The sequence below is a fragment of the Quercus lobata genome, chromosome 9, assembly GCF_001633185.2.
Source record: "Quercus lobata isolate SW786 chromosome 9, ValleyOak3.0 Primary Assembly, whole genome shotgun sequence".
In the NCBI taxonomy this organism is placed as follows: domain Eukaryota; kingdom Viridiplantae; phylum Streptophyta; class Magnoliopsida; order Fagales; family Fagaceae; genus Quercus; species Quercus lobata.
Genome location: NC_044912.1, coordinates 10,628,566 through 10,647,065, shown reverse-complemented (window position 1 = coordinate 10,647,065; position 18,500 = coordinate 10,628,566). Strand labels below are relative to the sequence as shown.

General features: G+C 34.3%; 1 pseudogene; it reads right to left on the bottom strand.

Moving 5' to 3' along the window:
* Window positions 1-4,910: 4,910 nt before the first annotated feature.
* On the bottom strand, window positions 4,911-12,573 carry LOC115961207 (annotated as a pseudogene).
* Window positions 12,574-18,500: the final 5,927 nt, after the last annotated feature.

Sequence of the window (18,500 nt, the reverse complement as noted above, 5' to 3'; positions counted from 1 at the left end):
TGTACCAAACTCCACTTTTCTTTTGAACCATCCACCATCAGATCGTTTTTTGATCTATTATGGCACTTGATGCTGTTGGATGCTTACGATGAGGATAAAGTGGCGATGGTGGTCATTATTGCATGGTCAATATGGACAAACTGAAATGAAGTTCGCCATAAAGGTATTAAGAAGACTGGGGAGGCTATAGTTCAGTGGAGTTCACAATACCTCGTAGAGTACAGGAGTGTGAATTGCTTATCGGAATTGCCATCGAGGATCCAAGTTGTGGGATGGTCTCCTCCACCGTTGACAAGATACAAAATTTATGTGGATGGTGCTGTCTTTAGAACACGAAAATCAATAGGGTTTGGGGTCCTAATCCAAGATGAATATGGCCAGGGGGTAGCAGCACTAAGCAAGAAGATAAATGCCCCTTTGGGAGCTCTAGAGGTGGAGGCGAAGGCAGTTGAGGAGGGGCTTCACTTTACAAGGGATGTAGGCATCTATGATTTCATTATGGAAGGGGATTCTCTGGCAGTGTATAATGCTCTGTGTGGCCAGTCCTCTCCTCCATCCTCTGTGGCATCTGTCATATTGGGTATACTTGGATTCTATGGGGTTTTTGGCTGGGTTGATTTCTCACACATTTGTAGGTAGGGTAACAGATTAGCCCATTTATTAGCAAAACATGCTTTAAGTATTGTTGATTATATAGCATGGATGGAAGAGACTCCTTACTTCTTAGTGCAAGCTCTTAACCATGATGTATCTTTCTCTATTTGATTTTGAATAAAGTAGCAGTCTTCCTATAAAAAATAAAAAATTAAAATTAAAAGAAATAAACCTATATAGTATATACCTGTGTAAGATTCTTTAAAACAACCAATATGAATGACCACTAGGTTATACCCTCCATTCCGTTTGTTTGAATGAAAATTTATATAAAAATAGTTTTTCGCATTTTTTCAATGTTTAGTGATATCTAGAAAAATATGTTAAAGAAAAAATATTTTTGATCAACAAAAAACCTATAAAAAATATACATAATTTTTTAAGATTGTTTTCCACCTAAATTTTTTCGGATCACTCAAGCGTCACATAAAAATAAATAAATAAACAAAGAGTCTCACCTCTCTCTCTCTCTCTCTCTCTCTCTCTCACACACACACACACACACACAGTCTTGTGATAGCCAACATCAAGATTGTCGAGATAAAGATAAGAAGAGAAATCAAGAGTTCAAGCCAATCTCACCATATAGCAAATGTAATATGTTGCATACCCAGTTTTATAATGAGAATTCAATATCAATAGAGCTACAAACTCCTCAACATATTTGAGGAAGCCAAATATAAATTTGCTGAATTTTACTCTTTTACTCTCTCTCTCTCTCTCTCCCCCCTCTTTCAAGCCCTCTCCCTCTCTAGATAGTGTCTATTGAGTTCTCTTTTTCCCTTACAGAAGCGCAGCTGGTCTCTGCAAGGAGGATCATATTTGTTGCAAGGATGATAATTTTTTCATCCCTTCTTCCAAAACCCCAATTTTATTCAGAAAATTGATGCTCTATTTATTTCGAATATCAATATGTTGTAGATAGGGTTCAATACTGCCATGTTGTTTGGATTCTATTTGTATAATATGTTGACTGTATAGGGGCTGGTGTTGCAGATGGTTTCTACTTTCTACAAGGTAGTTTTTGCCGATGGGGCTGGTAGTGCAATCTGCAGGGTAGTTTTGCTGGCATATTGTTGATTGTAGAGGCTGGTGCTGAAAACTAACTTCTCTTTTATTGGTTGTTTGTTTATTTCAACGACTAAAAATAAATAAATTAGAGAAATATAATCAATTTACACTTTATCAGATTTTTTTTTAACTATCTTATTCTAGTATTGTTAATTTTTTATACACTAAGCATTACATTATTAGAATATATTTATGAATTTAATATGAGATAGAACTCATGTTCACATAACAGACCCATTAAATCTAATCCACATAATTCATATAACCCCACTAATGGACTATGGATTACTAATTTTGATTTTGTCCGTTGTCAAAATTTTATTTGAAAACTAAATTCATACTTGGTTTTTTTTTATCAGGATTCTTGTTTGGGTTTTATCATTTTGTGTACCAAAATACCCTCAAATTCATATATTTAAAAATTTTAAATAATAGGATTAGATATGTAAAATTACTAGATTAACCTCGGTAAATTAATTTAATTACCTAAGTTTATTAATTAGGTTAAATTACATGCAAATCGTGGAGGCACACACAAATAACCAAATAAATCAAAATGCAGCAGAAATTAAATTGACATAGTGATTTGTTTGACAAATGAGAAAAACCTCTTGCAAGGCCAAAACCCCTCATTGGGTGATTTTCACTTTAAAGCACGTTGAAAATTTGGAAACACTTGGTTACAAAACCCTAAGGCGCACAAAAATGCAGTAACTTCTCACAGAATGTATGAGTTCTCTAAATTGAGACTCTATCACTTTGATGGCTTTAAAATAAAGCTTTTATACCCTCTAGGCGTTTAGTAAATGAAACCCTAGCAATCCAAATCATCATAGGCCGAAATTCTGATCTAAGAATTCTGGATCTGCGTAGCTCGATAGATCGAAAGGTGTCGAGCTTGGGTCAAGAATTACTCATTAAGTCTCGATAGATACTAGTGTTGAGCTTATGTTGAGACTAGTGTCGTGGTTCACTGAAATAGTTTTTCTTCACTTGTTTCTTGGTTCAATCTTCATATCTTTAATGATACCACTTGTTTTGTGTTATCAACACACTTCTTGATATCTTAAACACACCTTAGATCCACCCAATTACAAGTAAAGTGCATTTTATCAATAGATATGTCAATACATAAAAAATATGACCCTAACAAATTCAACCATAACCCCTTATTTATATCCCTTAAAATTAGGCACTTCCATCTCTCCATATTCCTTCTGGTAGGTCAATTACTAAAATCACATAAATAAATGCCTCTTAATTTGTTTAGTCTTTTTCTTTTTATAAAAAAAAAAAAAAAAAAAAAATCCTTTCTTCTTCTCTCAGAGGAAGGAGTGGTCTTTTCCTACAAGGTAATTCTTTTAGTACTTTTTTTTTTAATTGTTTTATTGCTCATATGATTTTGATTATTGTATATAATTTTTAGTTGCTTCTTTCTCTTTTATTTTTCTATAAAATTTTCATACTAAACCCAAAAAAAAAGGTCTCATCACACGCGCGAATATATATATATATATATATATTAATTACATTAGTTGAATTTACACAATACATATGTTATACATATTTTAAATTATACAAGAAATGCTATAAAAAAATTTGTGCATACCAAACACCAAAAAACATTCTCAAGTTCATTGCCAAATACTGGAAAATGAGATAGTTTTCTAGAAAATTCTCTCTAAAAAATGACTCATTTTCTAGTGATGCTAACGAATGGAAAACTATTATATTCAAATATGCATTAGCGAATTAAATCAATTAAAATAGTTTATTACATCTATCAATAAAATATTTAAATTTTTATATTAATTTTTATTGTAAATAACATATTTAGATTTATCTCTATTTTTATACTTGAAAGATATCAAGCAATTCAAATAATAACTAATATACTTGAAAGATTAATTGTAATATTAATGTCTTTTCTGCTTTATTATTTTGTATTTTTTAATTATAATGTAAAAATTGTGAAAATATATTTGAAAATTATTTAATTTCTTTATTCTTTTTAAATCAAGATTGCTCATTTTTACAAATTTGTTTCGCTTTTTTATTTTATTTTATTTATTTAATTGTTATAATGTCATCACAATCTGACCTTGAATGAACCCTAGTCCAACCTCAAAAACCCTAAATATTTTCCTTTTTTAATTCTTTAAACGCTTTGGTTTTTTAAGTTAAAATATTGGTTGTCGCAATTCTGGCATCTGAATTAAACTCAAAATTTGATTTTTCAATGATGGGTTGTATTTATTCAAGGGCTTGTATTATTGGGGAGGTCACAAGTACTCCGAGAATCAAATGGACAGAACAAAATGTGAGCACAATGGTTGAAGGATTGGGAATCTTGGTGTTTGATGGTGTTTGAATGGCCAAGCAACCAAATTAGAAGGTGAAAAACCAGCAGAACCCGTTTCTATTAATTTGGGTTAAGGTTTGACCCATGCTTATGTGTAATTTTTTAATAATAATAAATGGCCAAGTCATTAAAAAATTGCTCACCAACGTCGTTATTTTGCTAGATTCCTAAACAAATAAACTAACGAAAGTTAGTAGAAGAACTAATAACACTCATTTTTTTATACTTTAAAAATTTTAGAGACCAAAAACATTCAATAGATAAACTTTACGGATCAATAATATATTTTGAAAAAAAAAAAAAAAAACGTCAATAATAATCAATAATAAATTAACACAAAAACAAGATCTAGACTCTCACATCTCTACTATATACATAACTTAAAAACAAAAGACAACCCCAAATTTTGTTTTAATTTTTTTTGATAAATAACAATCCCATATATAATTGCTACAACTTCCACTACTTAAAACACACGCATCTTACAAGACAAATAGTCAAATACAACTTAAAAGACACACATGGAAATAACTAATAAATTAAATACTGACCTTATTTTAAGACAAGATCCATCGGATTAAGTCTAGTTCAAAACAACATTTAAACTTCCGAACTAAGGCACTTTTTTTTTTTTTGTTTGTGGAGAATCCGTTCCAATTGGCTTATTATTAATCAAGAAATAGGCTTATCCGTCAAAACAAAAGTATTGATATTTGGAGGAACAAACTTTATCCAAATAGTTAAAAAAGAGCCTTAAATTTAGACACATTATAACACTGCATCAAGTTGTAAGCATAGCAAATACATTTTAAGTGATGTCCAACTAATCAATCTTATTCAATCTATAAGCAGCCGAGTTCTCATATTGTTGTAGCCTACTGGTAAATGAATCCTTACAAGGAGGCAAGTAAGGTAGGGGTTCCCGTATACTCGTCTCTTTTGTCCCACCATTTTTCACTATAAAAACACTGTTCATACCCCAACTTAAATGACGTGCATAGAGACAATGCCACAGCCATACTCCTACAAGAATCCATTTATGTATCAAAATTAGAATATATACATACATAATCAAACATAAGTAAATGTAATTCACTTTGTGTGCAAAAATATACAAAGGTGAGAAAAATGCTAAAACTGCTACAAATTTTATTACATAACATTTACAAACTTGTAACCATAAATGTGATTAGTAGATTTAAAAAACATAATAAATGAATGTTAGATTTAATTTTTGATGATTGGTGCCCCATCAATTTGTAAAGAGACTATTTAGTAAAATTTGTAGTATTACTAGCATGTATCATCCAAAAAGTTATACCACACCAAAAAGAAGAGTACAAGAATGTACATACCAGGATTACTCGCTTTGAATCCAATGGCAAACCATCCATTCTTAGGGAGTGTAACGGTATTCAACTTAGGCGGATCAACAAAATTGTAGCCTTTTGGGTCAGTCTCATTATCAAAGACCCCATAACCGGAACCAATCGCATAAAAGGAGCAACCATGAAGGTGCATTGGGTGTTCTATCGATGCATCTATCAGATTAGTACCCTGAAATACTACCTCCACCTCTTCATTATAATTCAACATCCTCACCTTGGTCGCCTGGATAGTCGGATATATGAGATCTGAAGAGAAATCATCAGTGAAATCGAAAAATGAAGGTGGATTGTTTGGAAAATCTGCAGTGTAAAACCCACTCATGTTCCTGTAATAAAGGTTTTGGCCAGGGGCGGAGCCACATAGTGGTTTGGGGGGGCCGTGGCCCCTGCAAAATTTTTTTTTTCCCCATTAGCCTATGAAGAAAAAATTAAACGGCCCCCCCAACCTTAGACAGCCGGCCCCCCCAACCTTAGACAGCCAGCCCCCCTACCCATTTCTCACCCATTCTCCCAACCCTCAATCAAAAATTAGGAACACCTCAAATTAAAAAATAAAAAATAAAAAATTCTCTGTTCTACTTTCAAGCAAAAAAAAAAAAAAAAGCCCAAAAAAAATTTGTACTAAAATCTGGAAAAAAAAATTGACAGAGCCCAGCCCAGCCCAGCCCATGGCAAGCAAAGCCCACGGTGAGCCCAATAGATGACAGAGGTGGCTCACTCACAGCAAGCCCACGGATTCTCAACCCCAAAAAAAAAATCAATACAGAGAATCAGAAAATACCCATCACGTCGCTGGTCACGTCCCTGCCAGAGAAATCAAACCCCAATATTACTGCCTATACAAAGCAAATCAGCAAAACTAAATCAAACTCCAGCAAAGCAAAACCAAACACAGACTCAGAGTAACAGAGGTGTTTATCTAAAAAAAAAAAAATTCCCCAATACAAAAACCAAAACCAAACCCCAGCAAACCAAACCCAGAAAACCACAATCACGTCGCCGCGACGCCGCAGCTCGTCGTCGCTCGCCCCTCATTGCAGATCGGCGATCGTAGATCGCAGATTGGAGATCGCTCTGCGCCTCTGCCTCTGCTCTGGTGCTCAGTGCTCGGTGCTCTCCCTCCGGGCCTCCTTCAAGGTATTTCTCTCTTTTTCTCTCATTGAAATGAAAAAATGAAAATATGATATGAAATTTTTGCAGACAGCCGCAGATCGTAGATCGTCATTGGAGATCGGCTCTGCCTCTGCTTCGGTGCAGCGGTGCTTGTTGCCGGTTGCTCCCTCCGGCAGTCCGGCCCTCCCTCAAGGTTTTTATCTCTAACTCTCTTTCAGTCTCTCTCTCTCTCTCTCTATCTCACTGAAATATTGAATGAAAAAATGAAAGGTAAGTTATGAACGTTTCTGTCTTTATTCTTTAATTTTAATAATTATCTGATCTCACATCTCAGCAAGTCCCTCTCTCTCTTTTGAACAGCCTCTTATTGGCTGGCTTTTACTTTCTTTTTCTTTTTTTTTTCTTCTGTTTTTGTCTTTTTTTTTTTTAATTTGGCTTTATCTTTTCTCTTTTTGTTGGTCAGTGTGCTGGTCCTTTTTTTGTTTTTTTGGCTAAAAGTTAGTGTGTTGGTCTTTAATATAACGTGTTTATTGTGTTGTGATTTGTGATTGGCATTGCGAAATTTTCTGATTACAGCTGATTATTGTGATTGGGGCACATGTTGTGCTTGTCTGTTGTCTATTGAGTGGGGTGGGGAGGGGGTAGATGGGCTCATGGGGCTGGGTAAACAATAATTAAAGCAATATAATATGCAACACATTACACTATTTTGATTATTGTGCTGCACATGAAATGTATAATGTTCGGCTCTTTTAATGTAATATGTACAAGGGGATAAACAATATAACAAATTAAAACAGTATAATTAATGATAAATAAATTAAAACAATACAGTTTATTGTTACGCTAAACAACAATAATTAAAACTATATAATTAAATTAACCAATACATTATAAAAGACAAATTAATTAAATTATTTTTGTTTTTGTTTGAGGGGTTATTATTAATTAAAGTTGTATTAAAAATGGGTTGATTGTTTAAATTATAGTGGAATTTTTTTTTTCTTGAGTATGAATAACATTCATATAACTAAATAAAAATTTCTAATTAATATTTTATTTTTTAAAATTATTTTCAGGTTAATTTTTGAGTCATATTCTTAAAGTTAAAAGAATTATGAGCAAATGAAAAACAATTGATGTATTCTTTAAGAAAAAAGATGTTAGCAATTCCGAAATTAGGACACCTATAGTTGTAGAAACAAATGTTAATACTTCGATGCTTGATGAACAAATATGTAAAGAGATAGATCGTGATCCAGGAACACGTAAACAAATATGTGAATTTCCTATCGACAAACAAGATAAAATCCGACGAGTTTATCTCATATAAGGTCCATACCAACCTAAAAATATAGTCTATCCATACAATGATGATACTCATCGTCGTCAATTTCAACCTTCATGGTTTGTTTCACATAAGGATTGGTTGGAATACTCACCTTCAATGGATGCGTTATATTGTCTACCTTACGTTACAACCCGGCCCCCCCAAGTATGTATTCCTGGCTACGGCCCTGGTTTTGGCGTTATGTCATTTCGTAGTTATAAACATAGGTGCCAAGTGGGGTTAACTAGTTTACAGCTAAGAGAAAGGATCTCCATTTGAAATGGAACCATTTTATAGTTTAGAATAATCTTATAAATCTAGAAGTGTATACACAATACTAAGTTATTTAAAATTTTAAATGATATTACACTTTGCACACTATTAGATCCAAGAAATAAAATTTTAATAATGAAATAGACTTTCTCTATATCTCAAGTGAATCTAGTATTTCCTTAACCTCCAAAATATTAATGCATTAAGGTTATAATATTTTATAACTTAATTATAAGTTATAATACTACTATCATATTTTTGCATCGAGAAATTATTCACATAACCATTTACATGAAGGTTTTTTTTTGGGGTAATATGAACACAAATGAATTACAAAATGTAATAAGAAAGATAAAGGTAATAAGCAAATACCTGTAGTAAGCAAGCAGTACATCTGTGGTAGGGTTAACCCAACTAATGTTGTTTACGCTAGAACCAAGAGCAATTATATTTTTTAGTTGAACATCGCTCTAAGAAACTGTTACATACATTCTAGTAGTTATGTTTTGGGGGACGTTTATTGGATGGTCTTTATTTGCTAAGCTCTTAATACGTTTCACGAATTCTATTGCAGGACTGAAGTCTGCGTAGGTTGGAAGATAGTTTGGAAAAATTGGATTTGATGAGGAAGTGTAATTGCCTATATATTCAAAAATTGCTGTGACATTCTCTTTGTTATAGTCTTGGATACTTTGCCTAACACTATCATATTGTCTAGCGGCCATGTAATAACGGCCGAGAGGTTGGTTAGCTGTGACCAAAACATGCATCCATTGTTTGTCCTGGGGTTATCATGACAACATCAGTGAGTATGGGCTTAACATAAGATCCACTCATTCCTACCACAGTGAGGTTGCAAAATAAATTTCTGCATTCATGACTGCATTGACTAAACGAAGAAGATAGGTCTTGCCATATTCTACTTGCCAGCGGTATGTACTTTCTGCAACACAAGACTGATCATATTTAGAAAAAATGTTGAGCAATTAGATCAAATATACAAAAAAAAAGTACAACATTTTTCATAATTTGATAAGGTGATAAATCTTAATTAGAGAAATAGCATTTCCATATGACCCTACTCTTGATACCATTTTTATCATGAATCAACCACAATAAATCATGTCAATGAAAAAAAAATCGTGAAAATTTTTGTATCATTACCTCATGGAACAATTATTCTCTTATAAATAGTTGATGTTTATGCTAGAGGTCCTACTTCCTAGGACTTGAAATTGTGACAATGTTTACTCTAACTATATAGCTCCAAATTTAATTATCCTACTTCATTCTACAGTAAAATAAGTATAATTTTAGAAAGATGTTATAGTTGGTTTCACTATAGTGAAATCTCATTTTGTCATGAAACATACTACGTACATACAACAACTTATGGCCTGTTTGGATGGAGGGTGGAAGGAGGGGGAGTAGAGTAGAGTTGACTAAAAATAAGCTAATTTTAAGCTAAATCTACTCTACTCTACTCCCCCTCCTTCCCCCTCAATTCAAACGAACCATTAATGATTGCACAAATACAACTCTTTTATTCATCCAAAAAATAATACGACATCATTATTATTTACTCTATGACTGTGAGTGTGTCTCCACGTACCATTAGAGCATGGGTAGAGATCTCCTGGTTGGCCATTGATAGTGTAAGCATCTGAATTAAGAGTGAAAGTGTTAGGACATATGTGATTCACTTGTTAAGAACATATGTCACTATTTTATGTAATTGGTTTATCTTTTAACAAAACGCACTTTACTTGTATTTAGGTAGATCTAGGATGTGTTTAATACTTCAAGAAACTGTGTTTCAAGATCAAGTATTGAAGACATACAAGTCTGTCCAAGATTCAAGTTGAAGAAGTGTTGTTCATTAAAGCTCGACAGTTGCTCGACAGCACCTCAACAGACAGCTATCTTTCGAGTTTTATGAAAAACAGAATTTCAGTTCTATTTTGACTCTAATCCGATTTTATGTATTTGGGCTTTTTTTTCTTCTAACCCTAGACATATAAAATGATTATTTTAAGGGCCGTCAAAGTGTTCACAAGTTGCACAAGCTTTGAGAATAGTTTGTTCAAGCAAATTGTGACCAGAGACAGAATTTCGCCCTTGTTCATCTCTTCTGAAGAAGTTGTTGTGTATGTGCACCTTAAGGTTTTGTGACCAACCATTTTCTTGATCTTCATTGTGTGGATGAACTGAAAAACTTTGCAGCCAACAACCTTCTCTAGTTGGTGATTGAAGTCGCGTACTGGGATCTACGTAATTGATTAGTCACGTACTTGGGAGCCGTGCATTGAAAAGGGAAATTGTCATTACAGAACAAGTCCAATTGGGCATTAGGGTAAGCGTTCAACTGTAGGTTGGTATAAGGTACTGGGATTCCTTTACTTATAACCGCTTGTTTTGATAATAGTTGAATTTCGAGAGTGGTGACCTGAAAATCACCCAGTGGGGTTTTTGCCGTTAGGTTTTCTCCATTCGTAAACAAATCACCGTGTTATTTATTTTCCGCTGCATAATTAGTTTATTGGTGATTTGTTTGTACTACCACGCGTTTGCATGTTAATTTGATTAATTAATAAACTTGGCTAATTAATCAATTAATTTATCACAAGGATTGAAAAGGGAAATTGTCATTACAGAACAAATCCAATTAAGTATTAGGGTAAGCATTTAACTGTAGGTTGATATAAGGTACTGGGATTTTTTTACTTATAACCGTTTGTTTTGATAATAGTTGAATTTTGAGAGTGGTGACCTGAAAATTACCCAGTGGGGTTTTTGCCGTTAGGTTTTCTCCATTCGTAAACAAATCACCATGTTATTTATTTTCCGCTGCATTATTAGTTTATTGATGATTTATTTGTGCTACCACGCGTTTGCATGTTAATTTGATTAATTAATAAACTTGGCTAATTAATCAATTAATTTATCACAAGGAGTCAATTCGTTTTTAGTCTATCAAAAAGTACCGGTTTCGAGGTCCTCAGTAACTTCCTTATACACATCACCCATGTACCAAGATCCTACAAGTATAAAGAGAAGAGATGCATGACAATATATTGTAAAATATTCAAACTAATGGGACTATTGGACCACTGGTATATTTATAGATACTAGTAACGGTAGCTACAATTTGATGGTACATCTCAATATTGAACAATTTGAAGGAAATCTTCAGTTTTAGAAATACTATGTTTGAACAACTTTAGGAATACTAAGAACATTTTGCATACCAAATACGAGAATTTCTTCCCCATTAGGGTGTTGGAATGGATAACCAGTATCCTCTTCTGGCAAAATAACAATAGCACCATGAACACTATGTCATGTCCAATCACTATGAGCATGCCGCCAAAGAGTTCCTTCCTCATCCGAAAATATGACCTCATAAGTAAAGTTTGATCCCAGTTCAAATGGGCATTGTGTAATATACGTTGGACCATCTGACCATAGATTCCTTAGTTGATGCACTCCATGCCAGTTGAAAAGATATTCTTTAGATATGTTTATAACATCTTTTAATAGTTACCTAACATGATTACACAACTTGATATCCACATCATCATAACAAATCAAAAATTCAAAATATCCAAATTTTAATATCACAGTTTTAATGTTTTATCTAATACACCACTTGAAGTTGAAGACTTGCAAGACAAGATCGTTGTTAACTCATCATAAAGAAAGACAGAGTGGGTAGAGGCAATACAATGGGTCACCACAAGAAACAAAACATGTCTATGTTAAAGAATAAACCCTTTGAATTATCAATAAGAATTCTAGAATCCACCACCGCCCCCCCCCCAAAAAAAAAAAAAAAAAAAAAAAAGAGAGAGAGAGAAAACCTCTCTTAAATTTTTATTAAAAAAAGTGTTTTAATAGGCTTAATGGCTAGAGGCTACAACCACAATTATAAAGTAAAGAGGTAACAGGCCGGCTGGCTAGGAAACCCTAGACTACCATAATACATGCTAGGCACGAAATTAGGTTTAAGTAAAGGAAAACTCAACAAAAAAAAAATATTCTTAAATATATCATAGATTCATAATCATAATTGATACCTTACCTTATAAAAACTCAATTTTAAATAAAATACTTCTAAAGACGAGTTCCACAGTTGTTTATAAAATACTTCTGATGTAGCCAGTTTAAAAACATAAAACATGGAACTCATCTCTTGAGCAGAATGTAAAGGTGAATAGTTAACATCTGTTAAACTAGGCCAGTCGAATTAGCCACGTCCTTTTCTTTTTTTCTTTTTTAAGAAGAAGGTAGGTGTTATTTTAAGTACTGAATCAAATTTAATTGTAACCATACAACGTGATCTGCAAGTTCATTTTGTGTGCTAGTTCATCTGCTTTGACCATAGCTGTCTCTCTTGCTTTCTTTTTATTTTCCTGAGAATCATAGATGCAGTCTCTACAATGATTGACCCGTTTTGGGTTGAAGATGCTGAGGCTCGAGTGTAGCTTTCACAATGCTTAATACAATGATGTGCCCGTTATCAAAGGCATGACGATAAAACAAGTTCTGCAGCAGGTGCAACATCAGCTGCCACACCAGAGCAGCTCAGGCTGCAACATAGTGCACCAGCTAGTGCACCAGAGCTGCACAAACAAGCACCAGAGCAGGCAAGGCAATCAGATGATGCAATAGCAAGTGCAAGAGCTGATGATACGCAGATTGAAGGTTTAAATGATCATGAAGGGATTGTGTCTTGTGTTACAAAGTTGAAGAAGCTCTAGAATAGTACAAATCTGTCTAAACGACAGAGCAGAAGTATAGCTTAGTTAGTGTTGTACAGTAAACTACATGTAGTTTTGTATATAAGTAAAGTTAGTTTAGTGAGTCAAGCACGTGTAAGAATCTGTTATGTTTGTTAGTCCCTGTTCACACGTGTAGCAGTCTGTTAAGTTAGTTACAGAGTTGATTTGGGTCTTTTGGTGTATATATGTACAGTTTGATCCAATGAATGAGATGAGCAAATCATTTTCATCAAAAAAAGTTTTCTCATATGGTATCAGACCAAACTTCTAGATGCTTCCATTTCTAGGGTTTATCAAATCAAATTTGGGAATTTTTTCAATTTCTCATCCACCATTGTTGTCTTCCTCAAGCTTTTTCAGTTTTCTCAATGGTAGACACAACAATAGCTAATGCTTCCACCATAGAGTCTTCATCTTCTTCACAAGATTCGTATAATCTTAGTGACCCTCTGTTTTTGCATATCCTGGAGAAAATCCAAGAGCTGTTCTCACTTCTCAACCATTAATTGGGGGAGAAAATTATCCTGCTTGGGCAAGATCAGTGAGAAAGTCTTTGATTGCCAAGAACAAGCTTGGTTTCATAGATGATTCTTTAACCATTTCTTCTCCATTGGTGAATTCACCAACAACTGCTCAGGCATGGATTCATGCTGATAATATGGTTGGCACTTGGATCATCAACTCTATTTCACCAAAACTCCAAGGTAGTTTTGTCACGCTCCAAACCCAAAAGGATCCAAAGCGTGAGAGAAGAACCATTAAGAGAGAGAACGTAGGAGTTTTGGCTCTACTAGGAGAATCAATGGAGACATGATCCTCCCTAATAAGGAGGTTTCGACTAGAGTGGGGAAAGAAATGATGAAAGAGATGGGAGCTAGAGTGTGCTTATGTGTGTTTCGGCAGGTGGGTGAGATAGAAGGATAGAGAAATAGAGAGAAGGGGTAGCCGGTCAAGAGGGAGAGAGATATCAACGTGAAAATGAGGAAGAAAAGGGGGGGGGGTGACTTAAGTTGAAAAGCTTAATTACCAATTTGCCCCAAAAATATCTTGTGAGTAAATTACCAATTTGCCCCTCAAGCTTCCTCCAAATTACACTTAATAACTGGTTGTTACATTCTTCCCCCCTTGAAAGAATTTTGTCCCCGAAATTAAACCCATAATTATGTGTCTCAAAACAAAACTGAGCAATCATTGGCATTAACATTTTAGACATAAACCTTTCGACTGAAAGGGTCAAGGATTACTTCAATGGCTTAAGTTTCAAACCAAAATATGGAGTTCAAATCATAATGATCGAACTCATAAAGGGGTTTAAGGGTAACCATTCTTGAAACCAAGAGTATAGGAGTATTCCACTTAATCTTTGAAAATATAATTTTGACTTCAACTAGTTTCAAACACAAGTGTTGAATAATAGCCATAAGGCCAAAAGGCTAGCTAATGATTTTCAAGCCAAAATAGTCACATGAAACCTTCCATTTCACAAGGTCCAAAATTTGAAACTAGGATTAAAATTGTCTTTTATAAATATAACTCACATATGCTCCACTAAATTTATAGGCTTTTCAAAGTGGTAAGAAAATACTATTAGTTAGAACCGAAGAAGTCTTGGATTTGTAAATTTAACATTTGTCACGAAGACAAAATTATGTCCATTTCGAACAAACTGTTTGCAAGGAATACTTTAAAATGACTTTCAAAATCCATAAAATATACAATTTCGCATTCAAAAGTCTTCCCTTTACCCGAGGTTTGCAAAACATCTAATAAAGTTTTTTCTATCTTACAGCGATAACAAAATTTTGTAAGAAAAATATCTTACACACAAGTCATGTGCAGACCGGTTTCTGAATCTAAGTTGGAAAATTCACTTTATAATATTATAAGGCAATCACACACAAAGACTATGAATATATGTTCAAACTGACCAACAATCAGAAAGAGCATGGAACCTTAAGACCAACCAAACAATGATATGCCAGTTTAATAAATAAGGACAAAAGTCCAAAGAACCCCCTTTTCTTTATTATAAAAAGCTCCAACAATCCACAAAACTGTTCATGTGAGGTTTAACATATTGGAGAGAACATGCATTTGAAATAGGTTTGGGAAAAACCCCGACTAGCATCAAATAAAAAATTACATCATTCTTTGAGGTGACAAAATCATAGCATTATCATAGGAAGATCAATCCGTGTACTTTTATCATATAAGAGCAATAAACATCCCAAGAGGACACTCAAAATCTTGAAACTCGACAATTAGGAATTTCAAAGAGGTTGTTTAAAACGCATTTTTCTTTAAAACTACTTTTAGAGAAAAATAATTAACATGATAGCACCATACTTGATGGTTAGTCGTTTGTTAGACACCACGTGAGCTCATGGGGATCAAACAATTCCTCTAACCATCTATCATGAATAAAACTTGTTGAAGTATGCTAAAGATAGTTGGTAAACAACTAGTCATGCCACTTGTGGCCAACAAGATTTGACCAGATTGCACCACCTAAAGTCAGCATAACCAACAAAATTTGCTAATGGCAAATTGTCTTTAAACAAATTCTAAATACTTATAAACATGAAATTTGAAAACTTGATTCTTTTTTTTTGCTCAAAACAATTTTAGGAATTTAACTTGTTAGTTTTTAGACCCCTTAAAACCATAAAACAAATTAACCTAGGTAATTAGCCAAGTGATTACTTAATCAAATTAAACAAGTCTAGGTTAACACAAATATATCATATCAATGTATAGCAGTGGAAAATAAATAACACAACAATATGGTAACCCAGGAAAATCAAACCGGTAAAAAACCTGGGGAGGATTTAACCTAGCTATCCTCAAGGTAAAAAGCAAATCCACTAGAAAGAATCGAAATTCATACAATAAGACTTACAAGCCCCCATGCTCGACTTCTTATTGCTACCAACCAGTAGAACTTACTGACACGACTACGTGCAAGCTCCGAATCCACGGACTCCTTCTTTCTTTGGCCTTTGCAAAACACAAACACCCCCGTTTGTGACTTTGAGATCCCACTCAAAGGTTTAGCAACACAAACTCTCTTGTTTGTGACTCCAAGACCACCCTTGAAGGTTTAGATCATCAACACCTTTGATGACAAGAGAAGGCAGCAACTTCTACAATACCGGATCTTGAGATTCTTCAAGGAATAACACCGGTAGAAGACATAAAAGAGCTTTTGGGTATAAAACCCTAAATACAAAAGAGGCACACTCTTTTCTCTCTGAAAAGTCACATAAAAACGTGCTTAGGGTTTCCTTTATATACTGGAAGAAGTAGATTAGAAACCCTAATCCTAAATGGGCTTGAACTGCTATTTGGGCTTAATTAAAATTCTGCAGATACGACTTTCGATCGATCGAGCTTGTCTTTCGATCGATCGAACCAGACAGATTAAGAAATCTTCTTCCTACAGCTTGTATGTTCTTGAATCTTGACTTGAATCACCTTGAGCATTGTCTAATAATACCTATAGACTCTAAGATCTATATCTAGACAAGTTTGTGTTCACGATTTGCCAATTGTTCTAAACATTTAGAACCTAACATAACTCAAAACTTTCAAGAATTTTAAGAACAATGCATAACAAACACGACAGTTTACACGAACAATGCATATGAAGCACAACAGTTTACCTCACATATGAAGATTTGAGAACTTACTAATAGCATCACGAAATAACAAGGACTAAACAAACTCCAAGCCATTACAATCAACCAAAATAACACACAAGGTACTTTCTCACCCAAACTACCCCAACGGAACCACCTCAAATGGATTACTATAACAAAACCTAATGCTCTGACTTAGATCATTATCATTTCCTAATTCAAAAGTCCACAGAATCATAACCTAAGCTCTAATACCATAATTGTCACGCCTCAAACCCAAAAGGGTCCAAAGCATGAGAGAAGAACCATTAAGAGCGAGAACATAGGAGTTTTGGCTCTACTAGGAGAATCAATGGAGACATAATCCTCCCTAATAGGGAGGTTTCGACTAGAGAGGGGAAAGAAATGATGATGGAGATGGGAGCTAGAGTGTGCTTGTGTGTGTTTCGGTGGGTGGGTGAGATAGAAGGATAGAGAAATAGAGAGAAGGGGCAGCCAGTCAAGAGGGAGAGAGATATCAACGTGAAAATGAGGAAGAAAAGGGGGGGGTGACTTAAGTTGAAAAGCTTAATTACCAATTTGCCCCAAAAATATCTTGTGAGTAAATTACCAATTTGCCCCTTAAGCTTCCTCCAAATTACACTTAATAATTGGGGTGTTACAAGTATCATCTATAGAGATACTGCACTTGAGATTTGGACTAATCTCAGAGACACATTCAGTCAAGGGAATGGAACCAAGGTCTTCAATATTCAAAAGCAAATTGCTGAGATTCATCAAGGAGAGCAATCACTCACTAATTACTTCACCCAGCTCAAGGTTTTGTGAGATCAATTGCAGAATCTTAGTCCATTTCCTCAATGCACTTATGGAAAGTGTGTCTATAGTATTAATCAAAAGTTGAAGAATCTTCAAGCTAAGGAGTCCACAATGAAGTTTCTCATGGGAGTGAATGATTCATTTTCTTAAGTAAGAACTCAGATTCTGTTAATGGATCCTTTGCCTTCTGTCAACAAGGCTCACTCCTTGTTCATCAAAGAAGAAATGCAAAGGTCTGTCACCAATACTGTTAGAGTTGAATCCACTGTCTTAGCCACCAAGAGTTTAGGCAACAATTTCAAAGGGAAAGAGAGGCATATATGTACTCATTATGGCAAGTTAGGCCATACTGTGGACAAGTGCTACAAGCCACATGGTTTTCCACCAGGTTTCAAGTTCAAGAACAACAAAAATGCCACTACCCATCAGGTTTCCTCCAATCATGAGTTGATTCAAGGAAATCAATCTAACGGAGTCACTAATTTTATCTTAGTCATGCCTGCATCTCAAGCTCCTGTTTTCACTCATGATCAATACCAACAACTTCTATCCTTAATTGGTTCTTGCTCTACTCCACAATCCACAAAAGGTCAGGATTCTCACATGGCCAATACTGTAGCTTGTCCATCTAATGTTGTTGCAGGTAATCCTACTAACTTCAAGCATTCAGTTTTCTCTCTGTTAATTATAAATCAATAAATCATAGCTAAGATCATAAATCAATAAATCACCTAGATTTTTTTTGGGGGGGGGGGGGGGGTGGGGGGGAATAAATCACCTAACTAAGATCACCATTTAATCATAAATCAATAAATCATAGCTAAGATCACCTATTAAACATAAAAATAAAAGCTACAAAATAAATCCCACAAGTCCAAATCTAAGACTATTACAACAAGTTCAAAAGGCTACAAAATAAATCCCACAAGTTTAGGATAATTACAAACTAACAAGTTAATCCAACAAGTCCAAGAAATTAAAAAGCTACTAAATTAATCCAACAAGTTTAATCCTCCACAACTGTGACACAACTTCCATCCTCTTCATTAGGCTCCACATCATCAAGAATTG